This window comes from Passer montanus, unplaced genomic scaffold (assembly GCF_014805655.1).
Source record: "Passer montanus isolate IOZ18808 unplaced genomic scaffold, ASM1480565v1 scaffold50, whole genome shotgun sequence".
Taxonomy (NCBI): domain Eukaryota; kingdom Metazoa; phylum Chordata; class Aves; order Passeriformes; family Passeridae; genus Passer; species Passer montanus.
Genome location: NW_024369930.1, coordinates 4121442 through 4143378, shown reverse-complemented (window position 1 = coordinate 4143378; position 21937 = coordinate 4121442). Strand labels below are relative to the sequence as shown.

The window sequence follows — 21937 nt, the reverse complement described above, 5'->3', positions numbered from 1 at the left end:
TCACTTGTAAAGCAGAATCTCAAAGCATTCTGGAATGCAGCTTTTTCTCAAGTGACATCTCAGGGTTGAGAGACACTTGTGAGTATAGCTAAAAGTTACCACTTCACTACAGGGTTCAGTCTCTAATTTCTCTGCAGGAGATGCTGCCTGCAAACCGACAAGTGGTTTGAATCCTCCTTGACAGAAGGGTCTGGAAATGTAACAGCCCAGAGCCACAGCAGCTCATCATGGCCAAAGTAACACTAAAGAGCTAGATAAATATTCAAGAAACAAAAGCTACCTCACCTACACAGTATAGTTTGTTTATGTAATAGGATTTATGTCACAAACTGCTATTTTAAGAGCAGGAAATACTATTTTTTTTTTTGCCACAGGATTGTGTTTGCACAGTGCCTTAACTGCTGTTTACAAACCCAGGTTTTGTTTTTTGCCTGTCTATATCTTTAGCTAAGCAAGTCCCATACTGATGTAAAACATGCTTTTGCAATTATGTCTCTCTTTTTAAACTATTTTTTTTATTTTATTAGATGAAATAAACCCTGGAAATTACCAATTTGCTTCCTATCTTGTCAACTCCAGGAGGAGATCAAAGGAAGACTATTAATATAAAGAGTTGGGTGCTCTATAGACAAAAACTGTTTCTTCACTGCTATTTCCCAATATTCAAAAGTTTATTCTAGTGGTCTTACAGAATATTGATTTCAATTGTCAGCTACAGATTTTTTGAAATCCCTACAACACAACAGTGTAGAAGAAATGGCTTGTATTAATTTTCTAAGAAAGTCCTTTATTGAAAGTCTGGACGAAGCAAGGTCACAGGAAGATGAATGATTTAAGATAATGTTGAAATGTTGAAGCACAAAAAATAAAATAAATAAATGTGATGTGATTAAAGGAGTGTGACATTTCTACTTAACAGTTAAAATCATGTAAGGCTTACTAAGAACACAGCAAAAATCACAGTAAAGGGAGTGAAGTGTCAGACATCCAGAACTGAGATTGCAACAACTACAGTAATCCTGTTTATACATGAAGGTTGTTTCACTGATCCATCATTACCAGAGACAGAACCAGGAGTTCAGAAGAAGATTTGGCATGATGGAAGTCCCACCATCACACATTTTTAACAGCTTAATGAGCTCCTCTTTTGTGTAGTACACACCTTGATTCAAGCACCAAGGACAAAGCTTGTTTGTGTTACTTGATTTGTGTTATTAGATTTGTTTGACACAAACTGGGAGTGCACTGTGGCAACAAAAGTTAAACCAATCTCTATTGTGAACAGAATTTTAAAATAAATTTATTTTAAAGCATAAATTAGAAATTATTCTCCCTTGTATTGACTGATATATCTAAAAATCACCCATTACTTAATATTATGACTATGACTTTCAAATAACAAATACAAAGGAGAAAAAATCAGTAGGAAAAAAGTATGATCACAATGCAGCTAGACAGGTGGAAGGGTCTAAAGCAGCAAATCTGGCTGCTGGATGAGAGATTATTCTGCAAAATGTCTGTATTTGGGTCAGTGAAGGTGATATGCCTAGTTAATTGGTGAATAGAGCACAGCACTGAAATCAATAAAAACCATTGATAACTGATGAGAATGTAGTTGGTGCTCCACACATTGAGTACAGAAAAACTGATTTGCTTATCCAGGAGATTTTATGATACATGATTATAGGGGGACTAAATTCAATGGCTCAGATGTCTCTTTGAGTTCCACACTTTTGAAAAAATGGTGCAAGTACTTTAATTAAAAAGAAAATATGCAATCTCTGATACAGTGTTATAACTCTACTGATTTCAATAGCTGGTCACCATTTTGCTTCTCATTACCTTGGAATTGTCAAATCATTTAATTTGCATGCAGAAAGGCTTCAGGTTTGGTCGTTCCTATGCAAAAAATCAGCGGAAAACTATAATCTTCTATATGAACCTCTTAGTGTCTCCCTATTGTGGATAGATGGATGAATAAGTTCTTTGAAATGCTTTAATACTGCATGGTTTACACTTCTAAAAAATAACCTTTGTAAAACAGGCTTTTATGTTAAGAATTCTGAAATCCTAGAACAGTAGAACACAGTTGTACAGCTACAGAACATGTCAAATGTAGAAGTGCACGTTCACAACCCCTTTAAGATGGGCACTGAATTTCGGTTTACAAATGTCTATAAATGATACTGATCAAGATCTGTAGTACCTATTGCATCAGAGGCAATCACTAATAAGTTAATAGTCGTCTTAGTGAGGCGAAAAAGGAATTATTTGTGAAAGAGTAGTAAAGAGGACTAAAATACAGCATGATATCAATGTAAAAAAAAAAAAAATTGTCTATAAATGATACTGATCAAGATCTGTAGTACCTATTGCATCAGAGGCAATCACTAATAAGTTAATAGTCGTCTTAGTGAGGCGAAAAAGGAATTATTTGTGAAAGAGTAGTAGAGAGGACCAAAATACAGCATGATATTAATGTAAAAAAAAAAAAAAAAAGATGATGAGAGGATTAGGACTAATGGTCCTAGAAAAGAAGTCTTTTGATTATTTCCTGGAATATCCTCTCAGTTTGACACTACCACCTGGAATGCAGAATAGAGTGTCTAAGCAAATGAAATTATTCATCTCTCTTGTGCATATTCAGTCTTTGCCTCTTGCCACTTTAATATAAATTGCAACACTGACTCTTCATTAACCACCATCTACGGCTCTTCTCTGAAAAACCCAGCCCTTTTGTCATTATTACAAAGTGACAAATCTTGGACCACCCTGAAATTTAATGCATCTGTAACTGTGAAAACAGAAATACTGATAGCAACATTTCCGAGACTAGCTCTCCATGTTTTACAAAGTGACAAATCTTGGACCACCCTGAAATTTAATGCATCTGTAACTGTGAAAACAGAAACACTGATAGCAACATTTCTGAGACAACTAGCTCTCCATGTTTTTATTACGCATTCCCATGTTTTGGGAAACACTCCAGAGCATAGAATTTAAACTTAAATAATAAGTATGAGTTTTAGTTGAAAGTAAGTTTTCTACAGTGTAACAGAAGGTTTAAAACATAATTATTTAACTTAATTTAGTATAATTGTAAAATGAAAGTGATACTTAATTCTAATCCTCCAGATGAAAGTAAGTACCAGCACTATATCAGAAGAACTTTACTGTGACAGCTATTTAGAAGGAATTCATCCCCCTGCTTGCAAGGAAAGGGTGAACTTCCTCTATTCCACTGCTAGGAAAATACCACTGATTTTGAGCAAGTAATTGCAGATTTACACCACAGTCCCTCAGATCAGAGTATGGTTTGTAATAAAGCTTCAATATGTTTCAGGAGTGAAGACACTTCTTCAAAGACTTTAAGATAAAGCACATTTTAGACTTTTATTTAACCAGACTTCATTCAGGCTGAGCTTCAACGAACCTGAGTGTGAAAGTGCTAGAAGGTGACTTTCTGTCAGAAACCACAATTTTCTCTTGCTCTCATATAATATTACCCCACAAAGCACCCAGGATTTTGTTGCTTTACAAAGCACCCATGATTTTGCACTGTTCTTCTTACAGTGCTTCCTCTCAGCCTTTTGTCATGAGTAGAGATGCTGTGTAGCGGCCACAATGACTGGGTTTCTTCATCTTCACCCTTCCACCCTCTTCTTCCTCAACAGCCTGTGGTTCACCAGGATGCTAAAAACCTGCACAAGACTTTTTGCGCTGGTGAAAGCTCTGACATCAACCCCTCCCCAAACTGCAGTTGTGGAGAGGAGCCTGGTACAGTACACCAGACACTGGGTCCTTCTAGAGGGAAGAAATTGTGATGGTGGGATATGGATGTTTTAGATCAAGAGGAGAGTGGCATAAGCATGAGGAACAAGGAGAAGAAAACTTTATCACTGGTTTAACACTCCTTGGACACAATCCAGCTCACAATTCTTTTTCTTTTCAAAGATATTTTTCTCCTCACTCCTCAGGTTCCATAAGGCAAAACCATCCATTTCTGTTAAGCAGCATGGTGTGTCAGTTTTCTGGCATTTGAGTTAAACAGTAACCATAAAGAACACTTATGAGAGACAATATCTGTTCTTGATGTCAAGTCTTTCCAGAATGGGGAACTGCTTTTAAATAACTTCTTTGAAGAATAAAATAGAATAGTTTCCTGATAATTGTTTTATTTCCATGGAGAAGTGAAGGAAAAGTTGTTAGGTTTATATTCTTTACCATGACAGCTATGCATGGATATGCATAACGATTCCTGTTTCTGCCATCATTCATTTTATTTTTTTTCTTTCTCCTTTCTCTTAATTTTGTTTTTGGTTGCTTTCTCTGTTTCTCTATGAATCGTTTGCTTTCTTTCTTTTTTGGAGCTTTTTTCCAAGCCCTCTGCTCTCAGCTCCTCTCCATGCCCTGTCTTCCTCTGTGCCACTCACTCAGCTTGTTAAACACTCTCCCACTGACTTCTTGGTGCAGAGATAGTTGGTTACAAACCTTTGTAGCAATGGCCAAAACCTTTGACAATGGCCAGTTCTCTCTGTCAGTGTAAGATGTTCACACCAAAGGTCAAGAATAGCCATTTTCAGAGAGAGGGTCAGTAATTTTGAGGGCAAACAGAGGCTGTCTCTCACAGACAACTGTACTGCATTCAAAGACAGAAATGATTTGTGCATCAACATCTAACTATTTCAATTTCATGTCCCCTCACACCTTTGGGGAAAGGTGGAAGAACCCTAAAAAGGTTGAACAAATAGGTAAAGCAAATTCATATGCAATGTGATAAAATGAACCGGCATTTCAAAGGTGTGCCTGCAAAAAAATAAGGGGGAAAATATTCCCACCCAGAGAAGAGGTGGTTTGATGGAGAATACTATGATCCCAGAAGAGGAGGCACATTCTATGTCCAACACTTTCCTAGATTTTTTTAATAGCAATTTCCTAAAAAAAGAGTTTATCCTGTTTCCTTTTATTTTCTTATTTTTCTTTCTTTTTGGATTACCTTTCCTAGATTTTTTTTAATAGCAATTTCCTAAAAAAAGAGTTTATTCTGTTTCCTTTTATTTTCTTCTTTTTTTTTTTCTTTTTGGATTATTGTACTTTGCCTTTGCCAGGCATGACTCATAGGCAAAGAAATGCCTTTATCATAAATGAAACACATTCTCAGATTTACATGCTGACTTAACCAAAACTCAAGGCTTTTGACTTTTAAAGTTTTAAGGTATTTCTAATGATGGCAGGAAGGTCTGATGTGCTTGAAGATATAAGGCTCATCACCAAGGCAGCAGTAAGCTCAGTGAAGGCATAACAAACCAATTTTCCTCCATGACTGGGTCACCCTGTACTGAGGTGTAAAGGTCTGGTTACATACACACCACTGAGCATGTATCCATGGGACCAACGCTGGAAATGACATTTCTTCTGCATTGTGTGGCCACATAAATATCAATTTGTGCTTTAGAACAAGAATGTCATATCATTTGGAAAAAATCCTAGTAACCTGGTGAGTTATATTGGAAACTGGGAGGCATAAAAGAAAAGTATTACCCCACATGGCCTGGTGCTGGAACTCTTTCCCAGTGTGAAAAGCAGGATGCTGGGCCAAATACCCTGCTGTTACTCCAGCTGGGGAAGCAAATTCCACATCAAACATTTAAGATATTTTGCCAGTAATTTTTATATTTGCTGTTGAGGTGGAATCTGGACTGTCTATCACATATTCTTATTACAGTGGATAATTCACATACACTAAGCTTTGTACACAGAAGTGACTGAAAATCACAGAATACAATAAATAAAATAATGCTTGGTAGGAGGTAAGAGTATGTCCTCTACTTTCAAGAGTTACCACACCTGATGTGGGCCGAGAACCACAAACTGAGGAGATCAGTGCTTCTGAAAAGCCATGGCCATTACCCTGAAAGACTGGGGGCATGTGGGACATTCCTATTAAAATGAAAGTGGGAAGAAGAAATGAGCAGGACAAGAAAATATTCAAGAGCTGGTCAGAGTACAGTGTGCCTCTGCCAGTGACAGTTAGCACCTTATCTCCGGGAGGTAGAGAGCAACAAAAACTTTCTCCTTGCTTTTCCCAGGGCAGGTGTAGGCTACACATCTTTTTCCATGCTGTGGCTATAGCCAAGAGCTGTGGCAAAAGATGCACATTAGTATCAAGCACTGTAATGCTGAACTAGCAGATAATACCAAAGCACCTACATTTTCTTGTGCTCACTCTCCTTTTATTTCTTTCCTGCTTGTTATCATAACTATGCCATGGAGAGTTTTCTTTGAAGCATTCTTCGAAACACAATAGACAGCATACATTATTTATCCTAATGGAATAGTGTGCAAGGCACCCCCCATATCTCACTTCCTCTGAATAACTTCAGGAGAGAACAGAGCAAGATAAAAACAGCCTGCATTTTTTTAGTGAGAAAGTAATGAAACCTCACAGAAGGCAATCCTCATGTGGATGAGGCTGCAAAAGTAGGAGCAGCAGGAGATAGAAAACCCAACTTTGTTTTCTCTTCTGGTATTGAGTCATTGGGGGAGTCAGGTGCAGGTACTTACAGACTGACCCATATACAAATCCAAGAGCAATATAATTGAGACTTGGGAAGGGCCTTGAGAACCTGGCTATCTCTACAAAGTTACTTCTGTTTAAAAATGATTGTGTACTTTCTCTGTCTCAGCCTTCCAATTTATTTTCACACTTACAAAGGAGTGAACCCCCATGAATTTTTTTTATAAAATTAACTACACAAATGTAAACTACTACTTGTAGGAGAGAACTGTCAACACTGGGAATTTGACTTCTTTACATATCAGCAATAAGGTATTTTTATAGAGGTTCCACCATTTAAGGGGCAGAGAGCATTTACTAGCGTAAAGGAACAGTACTGTAAATGAACACTGCCATTATTCTGTTGGTATGAAAACAGCATCAAACATGCTTCCTCAGTTTAGTTTTGAATTCTGAGCAGAGCTCGTATTTCACACAGTAATAGTCAGTAACTTCCATGGACAGGGAACATAATTACAGTGTCCTAGCTCCAAATGGCTGAAGGTTGTAAAGGATAATATATAGCACCTGCTGAATCTGCAGAAGGAAAAAACCTAACGCAATAAAGAGCTCCCTACTGGCACACTCCTCCTTTTTCAGAAGGACTTTCCAATAGGCACAGGCAGGTGTTTTTTGATGGTTATGTCGCTGCAGTTGGTTCAACAACAGCATTTGACGGCTGCAATGACAGAATGGGAGCAGACTATCCCCTCGGTTTTTCCAGGTTTTAAAATCCAGCCATGCAAAAGCAAGGAAAGTTTGGAGTTACCCTTTCCTTTTGTGCAGCAAATTCCTCCTAGTGCTGTCTGAGGGATTACTGCCACTCATCCCATAAGGATTTCTGGGGTGCAATGATACTCACATGTCCACAAACTGTTCACTTATGTTTTCTAGAACCTCTTTCTATTACAACAGCTGAACAAGAAACACCAAAACTGCAGTCTCCTTCTGTCAGTCAGGAGATGCAGAGCTCTGAAGATAGGCACACAGGCTTCCAGTCGCTCCAGTCAGTTATGTGATCAAACAGTGAACAATCCTTTATTCAGCCATCTGCAATTCTCCCCAGATGTTCTAGATTTATGGAATATTCCAGCAGCTGGTGTCATAATCAAGCTTTGCTTTTAGACATTCTTGATCCCAGCCACTGATAGAGAACCTTAATTAGTGACAAAAGCACTGTTCCTCACTCCTCTTTGGGTCATGTGCACTGTTAAAATCAAAATGCTGGATTGTATCTGACTGCATAGCATTACAGGATGATGACAAGTTACCTTCGAGAATTTCTTCAATATGGTAATTCTGAAGGTGAAAAATCCTCCAATGAAAGGGAACTCTGCCCTAAAGGTCCTGTCCCTGCAGCAGCTCTGCTCACCAATATTTCATTACAAATATTATCACCTCCTGGACTCATCATGGCTTCTGCCATCACAGAGATGAGTACAGTCACTCCAATAACTTTGGCCAACATCACGAGCAATCCTGCAGATTTAAGCCAGGACCTTGGGAGAGGAGACAGATGGAGAACAGGAGCATCACAGGAGTGCCAAGGCTTTGTGTTCCCATCAGAGCCCGGGTTTCTCAGCAGATGACCAAGTTACACTATCCATATACAATTACTCTGCTTGAATCAATCCAGATGCTAAGAGTTCCTAAATCTTCACAAACTTCCAGAAATCTTTAATTTCTGTTATCTAGGACAGACTTTTATAGCTTATATCATCTCTGTCATCAGAAAAGCACTCTAGTGGCAATAATTCTTCCCACTGTACTTCACTGCAATTTGTTTATTTGACTGGAAAGGAAAGGATAACTGAGAAAGAGAGCTTTTTATTGTGATGTGCTCTCTATTGCAATGCTTCCCACATCCATGCCCATTTGTATTCCATCACCTCTGGGTTATGAGCAATTCTGTCAATGGGGATGGTCATGGCTGTAAAGACTTAACTCCTAATACCTTCAGATTAAAGAATTTTTCCCAGGCAGTTTTTTTTTTGTTGTTGTTCATATTTTCTTTCATATATAAGGGATAACAGGGGGTTAAGAGGTTCAGCGATAACCCACTGTCAATCCTATTTGCTTGTTTTCTTGCCAGGAAAGTGATAAAATGTATTTAACCTGACCCCCTCTGCAAGATCAGATTTTCCCTACTAAATGTTCTCTTGTGTCATCTCTAGAGTGAAACTTGGCACCAATTTCAGCAGAGGCAGAACTGAGCTGTAAACCCCACTCTCCTTTAGTACCACTCCTATGAGCATACCGGTATTCAGGATACAGATTCAGATAATAAAATTGTCCCAAGAAAGCCACCAGCTTTCATTGCTCCCTTCAGCAGTTTGAACCACAGGAATATTGGTTAAATTCTTTATGGTATACATGGCTGATGTTGGGATGAAAAATAATTTCTTTTTTTGTTGTAGGAAGGCTGATGAGATTGAGAGGATTGTGTTCTGTAGGCATCTGGATATCCACCTCTCTATAGCCCAGTTCCCCAGCACCAAATACTGATTTCACCTGGACTAAAGAAAGACTTGGTGGCAGAAATTGCTTCTCACTGTTTCTGAGAAGTTCTGGGGCAGAAGAGAAAAGTCATAGACAGTTGGTAAGGTTAAATCAAAGAATGTTTACATAACAAAGAAGTTTGTGGAGAGAGAAAGAAACATATGTGAGGAGAAATACAAAAAAATTAAAGGGTGACAGGAAATATAATGTCAGGTTTGAAGCATCTTGCATGTTTCCAGGTAGGTTTTCTTTATTTAGTTGAAAAGTCAACCTAACCTTCAATGGTTAGAGAAAGAACAGACCCAGCCAACTTTCAGTTTAAAGTTTTCAGCTAACTCTACTATTGATGTTTCATTTTCTACAAAATAGTGGGCAGTCTAGACATAGATATGCTCTGTACACAAACACCAAAGGTCACCAAAAGAACTATCCTCCTCTTTATCCCACAGCATAACATAGTCAGAAAACAGTTCCTACAGTGATCAGAGAGTTCTCTCCGAAACTTTTGTCTGGTGCTTTTATCAGACATGTGGGTCTGAGGTATGCTATATGCATGAGGAAGCAATGACAGAGGAATGGAAATAGGAATAGCTGGGATCTTCTTACAGGGAAAAAAAAAAGTAAATTATGCCGACCATACTCTTTTCTTGGCCCTGTGGGCTACAATCAGCTCTGTTACAGTGACATCATTTACAACAAACTTGATTTAAACTGGTTGCATTAGGGCAGTTGGGAATACTATATGTCTTTAATGTTCTTAAGCTTATTTTACAGTGAGAGTTTCTGTATAGGCATTTGCTACTGAAATGGGAAATAGGTGGGCTGTTTGATGAGTCTGTCAGCTGGAACACTGGCAATTGCTACTTGGACTGCTTCAATGTAAATAGAATTTTCTCAGATTTCAATACTCTGGGTCTGAATCTCTTTTCCTGTTAGTACATACTAATCTATCTAATTCTTGTTATTATTTACTTTCATCACAACCAGAAGACAATCCTGACTTTTATGTTTATCATATGTTTATCCATTCAGGATTCAGGATGTCATTCAGCTTTCAGAAAGTGATGGTGAGAAATTTTCCTAGTGCCACCATTTTATTTGTGTTTCCCCTCTCCCTTTACAGAGGTCCAGTGTGTCAGTGTTGCACCAGGAGAAAATGTGCATTTCCAAGCAAAGTCCCTGGACAGTTTTTATTTCGTAATGACAATAAAAGTCAAAAGTCATGCTAAATTTCTTAAATCAGATTTTCACTGTTAAATCCCACTTTAATGTTGTAGTTAATAATCACATAATCAATAGACAATGTCCCTAACTGGATGTGTGTGTTTCTTTAGGGTTAAATTTACTTATTTAATTTCTTCTGTAAAGTTTTCTGCCTGTAGTGATCTTCAATCCAGTTTTTCTTAATGTGTAAAGTTCTGAAATCTAATTTGTTCCAGTTCAGTATTGGACTCCCATTTAATTCTGATTATGTACATACCCACCTGAAAATCAGCCTGGTTTGGTTTACCTTCCAAAACTGCAGCTGCATTCCAGTGCTTTGTAACGATGGTCAGTGTAAATAAGGCATCTGGAATCTTTTTGTCACTCAGAGCTTTTTAACTCTATTTATTTGAACATCTCTCATTGGCATTTTTGCTTGTCTGATGGTTTGCAAGATGTTTGTGGTTTTTTTCACAGTCCCACTGTGCAATTGTGTCACTTTCCATGAAGCAAGTGTTTACTACTGTCAAATTATCTACCTGTACGGAAGGAGCAATGGGATCTGCACTCAGTGTTAAAGTTCCTTTTTTGCTCCTTTCTGGTGGTAGTGGAAGCATTTAGGTCTATGAAAATTAATCTCAAAAGACTGTAATGAGTCTGGCAAATAACATTTGGGGGTTTTATAAGTACTGCACACAACATGCTTTCTAAGCACCAACAAAAATAGTAGGCACTATTAAGCAGTCACAAAAAACACTGGCCACATTTTCTGGAGAGGATCCATACTACTGACAACTTCTCACAGCTACCCTTCTGCCTCCTACTTGCCCTACTTCTGTGCTGTGGAGCCCCCTTATCTGAGGGAACATTTAAAGAAGCAGTTTTCACTGGAGTGAAATTCCCAGTCGCCCCATGAATCCCCTGGCACAGATCCCTCTGGAGAAACACGGTCCCCTTCCTCGCTCCGCTGCAATCACCCCACACACGGACAGACAGAGGCTGCTCCCAGCTCTGGGCTGCAGCTGCTGCTCAGGAAGGCTGGAGCAGAGCTGCAGAATCAGACTGAATGGCCATTCCATGCGGGGCTCTTTCCACCCAGCACACTTGGAGTACAATTAAAGGAGTGCCTCCCCTGCTCCTCCTCTCCCCTCGCTCTGGCAGCATCTGAATGTGAACTCCCTTGGATAAACAAATGCTTGTACCCATACATATACTTCTGGCCTTTAAGGACTTTATTCCAGTGCCTTTATGTTAGGATTTTCAGTTTTACCTGTCAGTTGCACTCACCACCGGCTGGCATTTCTTTTTCACCTGTATCATGGGCGTCACATTATTTAAGACACATGTTTTTCAACCCACTTACCTAATTCCAGTAGAACTGGCAGAAGCTGTTCTATTAGCAGGATTTATACAACACATTTTGCAACACACACTTTATAAAATTATTTCTTTTTTGTGACCAGTAGTATTGGCATGAGGTTCCGATTCCAGGTAAAACAACCACTGTCCACTCTAGCCCCTCAGCCAGTCAAACAGTCAAAGAAAGCAAAGCAAAACAAGCCAGTCAGACATTACCAGAGAGAATGGTGATTATAACAAACAATACAAGGGGAAAATGCATGGCTATTCAGAAACTGTCTTTTGGGGACTGAAGAAGAGATCTGGAGCCATTTTTCACTAGGTTCACGAGAAAATGTCAGCACACAGATGCTACTGTACTGTCAGATTGCATCTTAATTTGGCCAAAGGGGACCCAAGCAGTCACCCCTCACAGACATTTTTAAAGGCCCATTACAAATCTGATTTATTGGTTGCTAAGAGTCTTCCTGCTATAGTCTGCAGATTTTGCATGACATGGAGCTGAAATCCAGTTACAGATAAATGTCTGCTTCTCTGTATGATCTAAATCCATCTGAATTCAGTATTTCTTGGGCATCGGTCAAGCCTCCCCCGGTTTGCCCACCCCCTCTCCTCCTAATACCTTAAGGCAGTTTACTTCAGAATGAAGCAGAGCATTAACCTGTATAAAATTGCTAATTTTGTACAGTAACTCTCTTGCTGCCATTAAAAAAAATAATAAAAGGAAATGCCTTTTGTTCTAAAGAGGCAGGGAAAAAAATTCAGGAACAAAAGAAATGCATCTGCCCAGCAAAAGAAATGAGAAATTGCTGGGATATGTCTTAAATGTTTAGGCATGCTGGTGTTAACAACAACAACCGTTCAAATAAAAAATGCTAATTTTCTCTCATTCTTCGATATTTAAAAAAATCTGATGGCTTTTTCCTCAGAAAAAGAGAAGAAATTCCTTGCCTTCTGTGAAAGGCAAAAGATCATACCAGTGAAATGCATTTGTATTGCTGAAGAAACACCATTCAAACTTGCTCTACTTGAACTGCCCATTGTTACAATTCAGACAATGTACAACAAGCACGGCTCAACTTCTAACCATGCCCGCATCACAAGGAATTAAAAGTCAACAGCTCTTCCTATTTCCATAAACTCACCTCCAACGCCTTCATTTGCAGCTTCTCTGGCAAAAAGCTACTGGCATTGAACAGTCAATTTGTTACAGAGGCATGCAGCTCGTCCTAGAGCCCTGTATTTGGTGAAGGAACTATTCTAAACAAAGACAACGGCAAACGCTACACAAGGATCGCTCACAGCAAGTCCAACTCAGCCCAAGTTTGGGTTCAACATCTGTCTGAACACACTAGTGCCTCCCATTTTGGTTCTGTTTTGTGGGATTAAACCCCATCTAATCTCTTTAAGTGACCCTGACTCCGGTTCCAGCTATACTGCTTTACAAATCCAGAGAGAAAGAAAAAAAAAAAAAAAAGGCAAGAAAGAGCAGGCAGCGCCTTATCCCACCTTTCCATGGCTCTCAGCCCGTCTGTCTTCGCATGGTCTGCAAACCACCTGTACTGGATCCAGCCCATTCTGGGGACGCAAATTATCTTCCCGGTAGATGCAGCCTCAGCTGCGCTTTGATTTTTCGGCACGAATGTCTAGAATCTTCTGCTTAAGCCAGACACAGCAGCACGAAATCTGCAGCTGAGCTCTTTTGTTTTCCCTCTCTCCGGGGCTGAGGCAGCGGCGCTCCCGGCGCTCCCGCTCCCGCTCCCTCCGCCCCCGGCAGCGCCGGAGCGCTCGGCCCCCGCAGCCGCCGCCGAGCCCAGCCCGAGCCGCCGCCGAGATCCCTCCGTCAAGGGGCAGCTTCGGGGGGCGGTCAGGTGATCTTCCGGTGGAAAACCGAGAGGATGCTCGGGGATTGAGCGCTCGGATCCGTGGTGGGATTCAAACTAGCCATTTACATTACAAAGCAGGGAGGGAAATAGGGCTCGGAGGAGATCGTCAGGCGTCCTTCTGCTTTCCAGCTCTGCGCTGGCAATCCACACAAGAAGGCACAGCGCTAAGATATGCAATTAAACTTTTCAGTGGCAATGATCATACATAGTTTAGATACCATGACGTTTCTAAATATTTCAAATTAGGGGCTTATTCCTAAATAAACATAATTTTATTTTTTTTAGATGCTATGCTGGTTCTGTATCCCTTTCAGATTCTTCCCAATTGTACATTTTTTTACAATACTATCTTTAAATATTTATGCTGAAGCCATATTTAATTTCTCATCAGCAAATGGACTGTACTCAACTAAAAAACAATTATTAGTTCTTTATTCATATTATTATATTGCAATTCAAAGTATCTTTGATGTAAGGGCCATTACACTTAAAACTGACTCTCGGAATTTTAGGCTATCCAATGGCCTTGCTCCCTGGGATTATCCACATTAAAGCTACCATACGGTGCAGGGCTTTGGAATTTAGACTCCAAGAGAGTGAAATAATTCAGATTCTGTGAGAATCTTAGTTATTGCAATTGTTTCTTATTGGTAAAAGAAATACCCAAGTATTGTTGCAACAGTCAGAATTACTTGCAAACAATATGTTAGAAGAAAATCTTATAGGAAACACGCACTGGATCTTGATAAAATACTGCATTTAGAACCCCAGTTTCCATTAAAAAATTCTATCATGTTTAATGAGACCACAATTTCACTCAAAATATTTCCTTATGCATTCATAATAAAATGGTAACAAGCAGGAAACACCTGCAAAACTAGGCGCAAAGGGCAGAGTAGGCATCTGCATTTGATCAGTCTTTCTGAGAAATTAAATGTGTAGGTGTAATGTACCACCTATTCCAGAAGAAATCTAAACCTATTTTCCTATAAGAATGTTCCTAAAGACTCAGGTTAAAACCAGAAATCCTACTCATCCATCCACCATCCAACACAGGCACTTCTCTACTCTTCCATGTTTCCAACAATATAACAAATAACCATTTACTCATCTTGCATTAACTGTGGATCTGTCCACAGACACCTCAGTCCTCTGGCACTACACACAGAATGCAGCTTTCCACCTTTTACTGTCTGTAATATCACTCTTATAATGTAAGGCAATTCTTTTGATAGGTACACAAAGGAGCAACCTGGATTTCTTTTAGGAAATGCTGAGGGAAAAGAGTTATATAAGAGATCATGGATTAACTTCACCATATGACTAGGTTATTATTATATCTACTAGATTGATAATAACAACCCTATCTTTCAGAGACTTAGGGTTTTTAACCCTGACACATCCTTTTCAGTAATGCTCTAGTAAGAGCGCTTCACATCATTCCTACCATAGCCAAAATTTTTGCCACAGTCCATCAGCTTTAACTATTATATATATATATATATATATATATATATATATATGAGGCATTATTTCAAACCACTCTTTGTGGGAAAAAAATTGCTTTTCTACATTTCATTTAATAATATATTGAAAAAAATGTCAGAAGTGGGACATTTGCCATGCCTAGGTAAGCACATCCTTGTAGAAAGATATCTAACAACTATTGCATACTTAACACTAGAACATGTTTAAGATTATCCAACAATGAAGACCACAGGAACCAACACAAGACAGGAACAAAACAACTTCATCTCAGTTGTCTAAGTTTCTGGTTACAGGTGGAATTTGGCAGCTCTTTGGGGCACTCTGTGTAGCCACAGGTAGTTAGTCTATTAATACTTTTTTTCCTTTCACCTTCCTGAAGCCCCAGTATTGCAAGCAGAGTAGTGATGGTCACTGGCTGCAATGGGTCAAATATGAGAGAGCCAGCTGGGTAAGTCACCTGCAGAGGCTAGCAGGGCCAGCCAAGCTACAAGTCTTCAGAACTCAGAATTGCATATATATTGGTGTTTTCTAACTTGGATACTGTCAAACTTCTTATTGTTGTTATAAAGTCAACATAAAACTTGGTTTTAGTACAAAAATAGGCCTAAGCTGTCATTGGTGAAAAGGCAAATAGACACAAATTATCCTGCCTGGTACTTAAGAGTATTTACAATAGTGTGTAAATCATGGGACAGCTCAACAAAGTGTCTGATGTCGTCAATTACTAGAACACAGTTGTGTCATTCTGCACAGGACTCCCACTGAATATGATGAGTTTATTGATAAGCAAGAGGATCACATCTTATGCACACTTATTACAGTCATCAAAATGTTCACTTTAGCAAAGCTGAGTACAGCAGAGCTTTTCAACAATGAAATGCTGTGGTCACCCATCTATTGCAAAGTATGGTTTACAACTCTCAAAAGGAAGTAATTTCATTTCTAAGAAATAGAGCAATGATTTTAGGTTTCCAAAGAAAAGTCTTTTATAATGTCTGGGCTGCCATACACATTGACAGGAACAAGACATTCAGACTTCACATGTTGATGCTGTAAACACAGGTCTAATCCACTGGAATAAACTGGAGGCTAATCTTCCATCTGAAGGCTGTCTGTATACATGCAAGTTGGTATGTAAATAACATGTACAGACATGTATACATAATTAATAAAACCATGTAATAAATATGGATGAAAACCTGTCTCAACCATGCAGATAACAATTATGTTTTGGAAATTGTGTGCAGTAATATTTATCAAAATAAAAATCAGTACAAATTGATACTTTACTCAGGAAATAAAGGTTTTTTAATCATTAAGTTTATCTCCTGTAATCTTTAGAGAGGAATTTGAGAGCTTCCCAGAAGAATCACTTATTTTAAATCACACTTTTAAAAATTAGAGCTTAATTCAAACAAAAACACAGACATCAAATTATTGGGGCATGACAAAAATAAATTAATTATCTACTTTGTGACAGAAATAGTCTCAATATTTGCAATGTTAATTTCAAAACAGTAAAAAGTGCATATATCTACATAAAATAACAATAAAAAATCCCTATTTTAGTTATAATATTATCAGCCTTAAGGGTGGATTTATTCCTAAAAGAAGCCATAGAAATAGGTTGCATCTTTTTTACAGTTCATTTATATGCAAGTCAAAAAGGTATCCCTAAAAATGAAACTATATTCAATCAGTAAGAAAACAGGTATGTCACGTATTTATGAAGTCTTTTTGAATTTGTGCAGAAAATTTCCATTACTCTTCAGATGCAGAATTTGCAAGTCTATGTTTCAAAATTAGTGCTAAAGGAAGAAAACAGCTATAACTACATCAATATTATTGATGAATGAAAATAACCAAGTGCATGCAACTTACACACATGCTTTATACAATGGGGCAAACCACAACAAAAATGGCATTTACAGTAGTTTGAGTATCTTTTACCCTTAAAAATACTGTAAATCATAATAGAGAAATTTAACATTTTAAGGTAGATTTGGTTTGGGTTTTGTCTTTACCTACAGTCCTTTGTCATCACAGATTAAAGATTGCAAAGAAGAAAGTGAAAGAAGGCTGAGATAGAGATGTGGTCTGATCCAGTTATATTATAAATAAACCATTTGACATGTGGTCTGTGACTCGTGCTGGAGAAAACCTCTATAGAAGGCCTTTCCATGGAATGGCTAGTTGTTATATTTGACTTTAAAACGGACAGAAAGAACTGAGAGATGATTAGCTATGTTAACACAAATATCCTTTGGAATTCATGACCTTTCCTTGTCAAATCATGGGAAGCTACAAGAAGAAATTATGGAAAGTTTCCCTCTTTAAAAAACAGGTGAATGATAAAAATAGAAGTAACAAAATTCCTTTGACAGTGAGGAGGAAATTCACCATCAAGTCTGATGGAATGTCCATGCTTTTTTCCCCCTTGTGGGTATGTTGAACATTGCACAGGATTACATCCAGATTTTTTTATTATTTCTGGTGAGGGAGACTCCACAACCTCTGTGGGCAATCTGTTCCAGTGTTTGGTCACCCACACAGTGAAGAAGCTCTTCTTTGTGTTCAGGTGGAACTTCCTGTCAATCAGTTTCTGCCCATTGCTATTTTCCAGTTGCTCAGCACCACCAAAAGGAGCCTGGTCCATGCTGTTGATGCCTTCCCTTCAGATAATTACAGACTTTCTTAAGGTCCCTTCTCAGTCATCTCCTCAAGACTGAACAGGCCCAGCTCCCTCAGCCTTTACTTTTCTTAGAGGAGAGATGCTCCAGTCCCCCAGTCACATTCACAGAACTGCACAGGACACTCCAGGAGCACCAGGTCTCTCTTATAATGAGGAGCCCAGACACAGCACACCAGATGCAGCCTCATTAGGGCTCAGTAGAGAGGAAACTTATTCTCTTGTACAAACTTTGCAAATGGTTCAATTAAATTCCATCAAATTTAACTTATGGATGATTTGGGGAATGGAATGTACAGCTTGCAGCGAAACTTTAACAAAATTACTTTGCCAACCAGTTCTGAGACTTGTGTTTCAGAGAAGACTGAGTGTCTTCATCTAGCTGATGAGCACACTAGCCTTAATAACTTTGGCAGAAGCCAGTGCATAGTGATGGGAAAAGAAGTCCCATAAAAATGCCTGGTTATTTTTTTGAGGATATTAATTTAACTTTCTTGGGATAGTTCAACTGTTTCTCCTTGAGCTTATAATATTGCCTGTTCAGGCTCATGATGAGAAGGAGAAGATAATTATAGTGCTCTTCAGACAGTGTGTTCATTAAGTGTGTTATTTTGGATAAGTAAGTTTTTTAATTGGCTTCCAGTGCCTGCCAGTAGGATGGTCTGTGGTAGCATTGCAGTGAGGATCTGCGCCCCTACTGCTTTTGCCTGTTGGAATTCAGTACAGTTTAATTGAATTACAATAGGGGTAACCACAAGATGTCAATTACTGGTTTATTCAGTGTTCACTCTTCTTCCAATGGCACTTGATTGATTCAGTCAGCACACTTCTCTTATTAGAGGACCTCTTCCCCACTTCCCAGAGAATAAGATGCCACATTCTTTATTAAACAGCAGTATAATTCACACAACTCTGGTTGGCACTGACTGCAAAAATTAAATCTCTACCTGGTCTGAGTTTATAGCATGTGACCTACATTATTTGAAGCTAGAGTTGGAATGTCTTCCTGCGCCTGTGACTTTGCCCTTGTATTGATAGTTTCTCTCTCTGGAACTGGGACGATACCATTTTTTTAATTATACAAAATTATATTTTGTCTGACAGAAAAAAAATCCAACTGTTTGTTCTTTTGAGAAAATAAAATGGTTTGGAGATAATCTTTCTAGATTTCAAGTGTTTAAGTTATGTGAAAGAATTAAAAAAAAAAAAATCCTTAACCTATCTTTCTGACTACTCCCTAGTGCTCTGTCATCCAGCTTGAGACCTGAAACCATATAGATGCCAAAAGTTTTTGCTAAAAGCAATTAGTATGTTGCAAAGACAGTTACCTAAATCCATAAAAACTGGTCAAATATTTTGCCAATTCTCCTGTTATGTAAGTGGTATCTTGATTAAATACAATTTTAAATGAAAATAGCAAAACAAAAAACAGTATTTTTGCAAGTTATTTTTCCTTTGTTAATAGCCAAGTGTGATAAGTTTTGTAAAACTTCTTCAGAGAAAAATAATTTCCTGATCTGTAAATGTTAATTAAGGTGTAAATTTGGAAAAACACTGTGGTTGTATCAAAATTAATACGACATGACTATGATTTTATTCAAATGTTATTTCACCATGACTTAAGAAGAGCTAAATTACATTTTAGCAAATATCTTTAATCCTGTGTGCTACTACTGGTAGGAATGAAACAGAAAGAATAAGAAAATTTAAATTTGCAGGAGAAATGGATATAATATTAGAAAATAACAAGACTCTTGACTGACCTTCTCAAACTAGTATTGTTGCACTGTGCTTCCAATTTATTACCTGCTAGAGATTATTTACTCAACGGCATGTTTGCTCAGTCCTCTCTAGTCCCTGTACATGATACAACCCTCTTCTAAAACAGTTCTCAAAATTTCTATTGCAAATTTTGGATTAAGATAATGCTAATAACAAATTAAGGAAGCCAATCTTTAAAGCATAAAGTCTAATAATTTTTTTATTCCTATTAATTGTTTATATAAAAACATTCTTTATTTATTTAATGCCATATTAAAATAAAGGAAATCTAAGAAGACAACAAAATACATTTTAGTATTCTGGTTGTATATGTTATATTAAGATACCTTGTTTAGAATAAGTCATGTTTGGGGTTGCTGTAATACCTATGAAGAAGAAAATGGAAGGTCTATACTTTGTGCAAATAGTCCAAATCCAAAGCTTGATGTTTACATAAAGGGAACACGTCCACTATTGTAACACCTAAAATTGTTGACTGAAGACTATAATCCTCCTCTGAAGCCAACAATATTTTACTGGGAAATGGCTGATTTTAAATTTCATATATGATTGTTCTGGGAAACTCAACATTTTGAAATTATGACACATTTTTCCTTTCCCCCCTCCTGCTGTGTTGTATGGGAAGAGGAGGTAAGCATTTTTCATACAATTGCTCGTCCACTCTGAAACTTCAAATGTGGGGACTCATTGGGGCTTTTGTAGGCTAGGAGTTTCAACTGAAATTCCAGGTTTTTTGTTTCATATTAACAAAAGACAATAATTACTCAGAATACATATAAAAAATGTATCTATATGTAAGTATGAGGTATGATAGCTACAATTTTAATTATTTTATTTAATCTTTCTTGTACTTTCAGTATTTTAACTAGGTGTGATAATATTTTCTCATTAATATGAATCTGCTATTATTGTTATTAATAGTAAACACCTCTGTATTCATACAGTGTTTTAAATTTTATGTTTGCATGTCATGTGCATTTTAAAAGTCTGAAGAATTGTATCACTTGATTCCTATATGCACACATAATACTGATAGTTTTGGTGTTTTCTGGTACCTTTTTTTACTTTCTAGAAGATTTTGCCTAAATAATGAAAGAAAGCCTCATATTCATAGTGTACATAGTAATATTCCATCCAGTCATTAATAGTCAAACACTCACACAGTGGCACATCTGACATAGGCAGCCGAGTTGGGAATTGAAACCATAATAATTAACAATATATTTCCTGATCTCACCATGACAAGTAAATGAAACACTTGTGTGGTGTGCTTGCCCACTGGAAGGGGGAATTAACTCAGTATGAAAAGCAGAATGGAAGCATATCTCTGATTAGATCTAATGCACAAAGAATGCAACAATGGGAAGCTTGTGTCAGCAGAACACATCAAACTCTTTTCTAAATATTGTGCATGAGTATGCAAAAACATGCACATTCCCCATAAGAACCATAGTGAAATGCACAGGATGTACAAAGCAATCCCTACTGCAATAAGGAAATAAATAAATAAGTAGATAAATAAATTAATAAATAAAATTGATGAATTCTGTTATTAACACAAACAATTTAATCCAACATTTAAATTTCTTCATTAATTTTGGCCCGATTCACTTTAAATTTCCTAATTAAACGACTCGTCTCCTTGTTCCCCCTGAGCAACCTGGCGGCTCTCAGCGTTCAGGACCCTGGAGAGCAGCAGAGCCCCGAGCCCCGCTGGCAGACACAGAAACAGGCTCAGCCCTGCCCTCTCATGTTCCATTCACTGTTACCCCTCTTCTTATTTTGTGTCTCCTATGACTGCTCCATATGTCTCCTCCTCTTCCTCAAATTGTCCTTTTCTCGTAGAGTGACATTTACTGTTGCAGCAATTTTTCTCGGAAACAAAATGTTCTCCCTTTCATTCTTCAAAGTGTGTTGGTTTTGTTTGTTTGTTTTGGTTTTGTTTTTGTAAGGCTGCCTTATCTTATGGCAATATCATCATGGGACATTCAATATACTCATTGTATCAGGCATTAGAGTTTTGTTGTTTTAATATGTACCTGGCTGGATACACTGCATTCTTTTACATTGTTTATTGTTAGAAAAATTACTTTATAGAAATCCTGAATCAGAAATTACTCTGTTTGTAGTCAGAAAAAGTAGTTCAGGACAGCCATAACCATGCAGTTGTAGTTACTAATCTTCTTGCATGTATTAAACACATTTTAATATTTCAGATTCTCTTCAAAACTTGAAAGAAAAGCTAAAATTTGAAATTATAACTAAAAATCTGATTCTGTAAGTAAAAACTTGCAAGGGTGAATAGGCCCAGTCCATTCACTGTAACTATTCACCTGCGTAAAGCCACATGGTATATCCTTGCAGACCTGTTCCTAAATGATCTCATTAAGCCTCAGAGTTTAATTAACTCTCAGAGAGATATAAATCAAGAGCGATTCCCAAAAGTCAGTACAGACTCACTGGTGTAACTCAGTG

At 37.8% G+C, this 21937-nt stretch overlaps 1 protein-coding gene across 11 annotated transcripts in view; it reads right to left on the bottom strand.

Annotated features, from left to right (window-relative positions):
* Nucleotides 1-21937, bottom strand: part of MAGI2 (membrane associated guanylate kinase, WW and PDZ domain containing 2) — a 702519-nt gene that overhangs the window by 366467 nt on the left and 314115 nt on the right. The window contains exon 1 of one of the 11 annotated variants that reach the window (XM_039723680.1): nucleotides 13127-13405. The exons of the other annotated variants lie outside the window; for them this stretch is intronic. The gene's annotated coding sequence lies outside the window, so the exon portion shown is untranslated. Of the gene's footprint in view, nucleotides 1-13126; nucleotides 13406-21937 lie in introns of those variants that run through there. 11 annotated transcript variants of the gene reach the window in all.